This window comes from Triticum urartu, chromosome 3A (genome assembly GCF_056163025.1).
Source record: "Triticum urartu cultivar PI428250 chromosome 3A, HENAU_Tu73, whole genome shotgun sequence".
In the NCBI taxonomy this organism is placed as follows: Eukaryota; Viridiplantae; Streptophyta; class Magnoliopsida; order Poales; family Poaceae; genus Triticum; species Triticum urartu.
The window spans coordinates 274,555,890-274,562,744 of record NC_141875.1 but is presented as its reverse complement, the minus strand read 5'-3'; the positions used below and the strand labels follow the sequence as shown (position 1 = coordinate 274,562,744).

The 6,855-nt window shown below is 41.7% G+C and overlaps 1 pseudogene; it reads right to left on the bottom strand.

Moving 5' to 3' along the window:
* Positions 1–1,684: 1,684 nt before the first annotated feature.
* The window catches only part of LOC147979444 (uncharacterized), a 31,388-nt pseudogene continuing 26,217 nt past the window's right edge, over positions 1,685–6,855 (bottom strand).

Genomic DNA, 6,855 nt, shown 5'->3' with positions numbered 1-6,855 from the left:
GTAGCGCGACATAGCGATAGAATGAACAACTAGGAAGCAAAGATAGAAGTAATATCGGGGGTAATAATCATCTTGCCGCAAAGTTCTCGGGGTTGTCGTAAGCTTGCTCCTCGTAAACGCACTCAACAGGATCCTCATTCAGGAACTCGTCTCCCGGCTCTACCAAAAGCAAGAACACAAGCAACGAACCAACAATCAATCATGGTTCAATGCACAAGCGACATAATGCAAGACATGGCATGGAATGCAAGGTATGATGTGCAATGCATATGGGTACTCTGGAAGGGAAAGGATGATCAAGGCATGAACTTGGAAAACCAAGCATGCCGCTGGAAAGAGTGAGTGATTTTGGTCGAAATCGATATAAGGATCACCGGAAACGGATGCACGGTTTGCAAATGACAAGCAAAACAAGAATGATTAAAAACTATGCTTAACAACATCATATCACTTAAGTTGCAACAAGAAGATATGCTACAACACTCCAACATAGCAACAAAGCACATGGTAGTGAAGTACAGGTGAAGCTCTACAAATCATGAACACTGAGCTCCTGCTAGAACTCACTAGAACAAGCCTAAAACAGTATGGCAAAAATGCAAATGATAACAAATTTACAGACTTAGTGAAAATACTAAACATGTCATAAACAACATCAGGTAGCAATGTTTAGAGCTAGCAAACAACATTCTACAGGATCATATCATGGAAAACACATGGCATCATATTACTAAAGACAAAGAACAAAAATCCGTTAATGAACTTTAACCAAAATGCACAGGAAAGATGGTACCGTCAATGCAAACATGGCAAGTGATATGATCAGTTTCAGACTTGGTAGAAAAATATAGCATGGCAGAAACAGATTCATGATAGCAACTTTGCAAGCTCATGCCACTCACCACAAAGCATTTCATGCATATCATGGTAAACAACAGTAAGTAGACACATTTATGAAGCTAAACATGGCAATAACAAGTTCATAGGGTGTATGAATCACTAGCAACACACATGGCAAAAATGAACTTCATGTTAACAATCTGCCAGCAACAATATCTAGCAAAAGTACAGCATGGTAAAGCCAAGCTAAACTACTCCATAATTACAACCAAAGGCATGAATGGATAGAGCATCACCATATCTTCTAAACACTCTTACTAAAGTTCATCAAAATATGCATGGATCTACTAGTGGCAACAAGTTTACATAGCAACATAATGTAACAGGAAAAGACTTAGCAAAAATACAAGTGTCTGATATCAGCAACATCATGTGGCCTACTTGGCATGCTTGTGCAAATGACAAATCAGCAAGTTATGATAAATTACAGCAGACAACATCATATAGAACTTTTGAAATGATGATTAGGACATCATTATGGACAGTAACATGCATGAAAATGACACTAACATGTAGAGCATCACGAGACGGACATTTCAATATATCATATGTGCAAAACGGAGCTACGAGCATGGAGATATGACATGTCAAAGAGGGGCACATGAGATGGAGATTTTCGGGACATGAATTTTAACACTCCAGATCTAGGGTTTTCATGGAACCCGAGGCAGTGGCGGATCGGATCTGGTGACGGTGACGGGTCGGCTCCGGCGAGCACGGGTCGGCCGGTGATGAGGAGGGTCGGGGAGGAGGGGCACCGACGACGGGAGGCGGTGGGGCGGGGCTAGACGGCGGAGGCGCAGGCGCGCGGCACGCCGGCGAGGTCGGCGGTGGCCGGCGCCGAGATAGGCGGCGGCGCGAAGGCGGCGAAGGCGTGGGTGGCGGCGGGTGAGCGCGGGCCGGGGAGGGCCTCTCGCGGCCGGCGGCGGAGGTGGCGGTGCACGGGATATGTGGCGCCTCTTGGTTCGCTGGGGGGCAAAGGCGGACGTGTCTAGCCAGAGCGGGCATGTCCGGCGGCGGGGGAGTGGGATGACTAGGGTTTGGACCCGGATTTGGATGGAGGAAGGCATATTTATAGGTGGAGGGAGCTAGGAGTGTCCAAATGGGGTGCGGTTTTCGCCCACACGATCGTGATCCAATGACGAAGAGCATGGATGGGGTTTGGATGTGCTAGTGGGCTGTTGTGGACGGATGTTGGGATGCAATGAGAGCTGGGTTTTGCGGTTACCCGATTAACCGTTGGGGCATCAAACGACCTCCAAATGGAACGAAATTTGACAGGCGGCCTACCGGTGATGCACCAAGGCCACTCGACATATCTCGACCCATTCCGAGAACGATTTTCTCCCACTCAGGAAACAAGATCTAAGGGGCACAACGGGCGCATGTGTGAGTGTCGGATTCCGAAACGGACAACGGGGAAAATGACCAGATGCAAGAGACGAACATGAATACAAATGAGATGCACATGATGACATGAGATGAAATGCATGACATGAACAAAATGCAAAACGAAAGACAAAACCCCAACCACGAAGGATATAGCATATCACATAGCCGGAAATGACAAGAGTTGGAGTTACAGTTTTGGAAAGTTACATCCGGGGCATTACAATTCTCCACTACTACAAGAGGATCTCGACCCGAGATCTAGGACTGAAAGAACTCCGGATATTCGGAATGGAGGTGATCCTCGTCCTCCCAGGTGGCTTCTCGGTTGGAATGGTGAGACCACTTAACATTCAGGAATTTGATCGACTTGTTGTGAGTTTTGCGCTCGGTTTCTTCAATAATGGAAACGGGATGCTCATGATAAGACAAGTCTTCTCGGAGATCAATATCTTCGAAGTTGATAGTGCGCTTGGGCGTCTTGAAGCACTTGTGAAGCTGTGACACGTGAAACACACCGTGCACATTTGCAAAGTTGGACGGAAGCTCGAGTTGATAGGCGAGGTCGCCTCTTTTGCCAATGATCTTGAGAGGACCCACGTATCTCGGGGCAAGCTTCCCTTTGATGCCGAAGCATCGAGTGCCTTTCATTGGAGAGACGCGGAGGTTGCATGGTGTCCGATCTCGAAAGCCAAGTCACTGTGCTTGCTATCATAGTAACAAAATAATAATATCAGGAACACTAAGGTTTCCACAGTTTCTGCGACCAATTAAGCAACGACTAGCAAATATTGCAAAGTAGCGTAAAACAGGAAAATGTATGCTAGTGATTCGTGCATCGGAAACCTTCCTCGTTTCCCCTACAGTGATGGTATCAATAAACCTATCCACATCGTCGCGATGTGGTTCCTCTATTGTGCCCTCGAAAGGGATCAAACAAACCCAACAAAATTCATAAAGTGACATCTCCTTATGCTCATCATATAAATAACACTCCACCGTAGGTGGTGAGCTCCTAGCATGGAAATGAAAGTTTTGCACAAAGATATTGGTGTGTAAGAGATACCATTCGCGTTGGTCGTGGAGGAAGGCGGTGAGGCCTGCATTCTCAGCCAATTCATAAAAATCACCATAAATCCCGGCTGCTCTCAAGAAATTATCGGAAGGCCATTCACACTGCCAAACCTTTGCGGTGCGAGGCAGATTATATTTGGGCCTCTCTGCTTTTTCATTTTGCTTTTCCTGCGAGCTTCGGCTCGATGAGCCCCTCAAAAACCTCTTCATTAGTTTCTGAAAAATTCTGAAATTTTTAGTAACTTCAAATAAAAGTGAGCCAAGCTCAAGAAAATTGATAGCAACTACTCGTACAAGTGCCTAGAGCCTATATCATGCATCAAAACTACTTGGAACCACATAAATTTGACATGCAAGCTCAAGAACAGGGTCACCTAGGCAGCACAAATTTGCAATGAACAAAGCACTAGAAAAAAAACTAATTGGACCAATGGAGGAGTCACATACCAAGGAACAATCCCACCAAGCAGTTTTGTGAGAGGTGCTTTGAGCAAGGAGATTGAAAATGGTAGCAAAATGAGCTTGGACTCGGGTTTGAACTGGATAATCGTGTTTGTGGGAGGAAGAAGGAGTGTGTGGGTGCTGGAATAACTAGAGGAGCGCCACCATGGGCCCACGAGGCAGGGGAGCATGCCCAGGGGGTAGGGCGCGCCCTCCACCCTCGTGGCCAGGTGGATGCCCCCCGTGCTGTGTTCTCAGTGCCAAATATTCTCAAATATTCCAGATAAAATCATATTTAAATTTCAGGGCGTTTGGAGAACTTTTATTTTCAGGGTATTTTTATATTGCACGGATAATTTAGATAACAGACAGAAAATACTATTTTTATTTTATTTAGTATGAATAACAGAAAGTAAAAGGAGGGTACAAGGGGTTGTGCTTTCTAACTTCATCCATCTCATGATCATCAAAAGGAATCCATTAACAAGGTTGATCAAGTCTTGTTAACAAACTCATTCCGAATAACATGGAACCAGAGAATTTTCAAATAACACTAGGTTACCTCAATGGGGATATGCACATCCCCAACAATAAGAATATCATATTTATTCTTGATAGTAGGTAGAGGAAATTCAAAACCTCCAAAAATAATCGATGGAATTTTTCCAATAGAATTAATACTATGTACTTGAGGTTGTTTCCTCGAAAAGTGTACCGTATGCTCATTACTATTAATTGCAATCAATAACAGCCCCTGCAGTATTCAAAAAGGGTCTTCCAAGAATAATAGACATACTATCGTCCTCGGGAATATCAAGAATAACAAAGTCCGTTAAAATAGTAACCAACCACAATAGGCACATCCTCACAAATACCGACATGTATAGCAGTTGATTTATCAGCCATTTGCAAATATATTTCAGTAGGTGTCAACTTATTCCAATCAAGTCTACGATATAAAGAGAGAGGCATAACACTAACACAGGCTCCAAGATCACATAACACAGTTTTAACATAGTTTCTTTTAATGCAGCATGGTATAGTGGGTACTCCTGGATCTCCAAGTTTCTTTGGTATTCCACCCTTAAAAGTATAATTAGCAAGCATGGTGGAAATTTCAGCTTCTGGTATCTTTCTTTTATTAGTAACAATTTCTTTCATGTACTTAGCATAAGGATTCATTTTAAGCATATCAGTTAATCCCATGCGCAAAAAGATAGGTCTAATCATTTCAGCAAAGCGCTCAAAATCCTCATCATCCTTTTTCTTTGATGGTTTGGGAGGAAAAGGCATGGTTTTCTCAACCCATGGTTCTCTTTCTTTACCATGTTTCCTAGCAACAAAGTCTTTCTTATCATACCGTTGATTCTTTGATTGTGGGTTATCAAGATCAACAGCAGGCTCAATTTCTATATCATTATCATTGCTAGGTTGAGAATCAACATGAACATTATCATTAACATTATCACTAGTTTCAGGTTCATTACCAGATTGTGTTTCAGCATCAGAAATAGAAATATCATTTGGATTCTCAGGTGTTTCAGTAGTAGGTTCACTAGAAGCATGCAAAGTCCTGTCATTTTTCCTTTTTCTTCCTTTTAGAAGGACTAGGTGCATCTATATTATTTCTCTGAGAATCTTGCTCAATTCTCTTAGGGTGGCCTTCAGGATACAAAGGTTCCTGAGTAATTTTACCACCTCTAGTCATAATTCTAACAGCATTATCATTGTTCTTATTATTCAATTCATTGAGCAAATCATTTTGAGCTTTAAGTACTTGTTCTACTTGAGTGGTAACCATAGAAGCATGTTTACTAATAAGTTTAAGTTCACCTTTAACATTAGCCATATAATCACCCAAGTGCTCAAGCATATCAGCACTGTGTTTTAATTCTCTACCAAAATAAGCATTGAAGTCTTCTTTATTAACCATAAATTTATCAAACTCATCTAAGCATGGGCTAGCAAACTTAGTAAATGGGATTTCAGCTTTATCATATCTATAGAGAGAATTCACCTTTACTACCTCTGTCGGGTTATCAAGACCATGTATTTCTTCAATAGGAGATGGATTAAAATTATGCATTTCTTCGACAGGCGGTAAATTAAGACCATGTATTTCTTCAATAGGAGGTAAATTCTTAACATCTTCAGCTTTAATACCCTTTTGTTTCATGGATTTCTTTGCCTCTTGCATATCTCCAGGACTGAGTAATAGAACACCTCTCTTCTTCGGAGTTGGTTTAGGAATAGGCTCAGAAGTTGGCTCATGAAGTGTCCAATTATTTTCATTTGTCAACATATTATTCAATAGAATTTCAGCTTCATCCAGTGTTCTTTCCCTGAAAACGGAACCAACACAACTATCCAGGTAATCTCTGGAAGCATCAGTTAGTCCATTATAAAAGATATCAAGTATTTCGTTTTTCTTAAGAGGATGATCAGGCAAAGCATTAAGTAATTGGAGAAGCCTCCCCCAAGCTTGTGGGAGACTCTCTTCTTCAATTGGCACAAAATTATATATATCCCTTAAAGCAGCTTGTTTCTTATGAGTATGGAAATATTTAACAGAGAAGTAATAAATCATATCCTGGGGACTACGCACACAACCAGGATCAACAACATTAAACCATATCTTAGCATCACCCTTTAATGAGAACGGAAATATTTTAAGGATATTAAAGTAGCGAGTTCTCTCATCTTTAGTGAATAGGGTGGCTATATTATTTAATTTATTAAGATGTGCCACAGCAGTTTAAGATTCATAGCCATAAAAAGGATCAGATTCAGCCAAGGTAATTATATCAGGATCAACAGAGAATTCATAATCCTTATCAGAAATACAGATAGGTGAAGTAGCAAAAGCAGGGTCAGGTTCGATTCTAGCATTAAGGGATTGCTGCTTCCATTTAGCTAATAACCTCTTTAGATCATATCTATCATTGCAAGCTAAAAGAGCTCTAGCAGATTCTTCATCCAGAACATAACCCTCAGGAACAACAGGCAATTCATATTTATTAGGGGGAGAGTCTTCATCATCACTTTCATCAA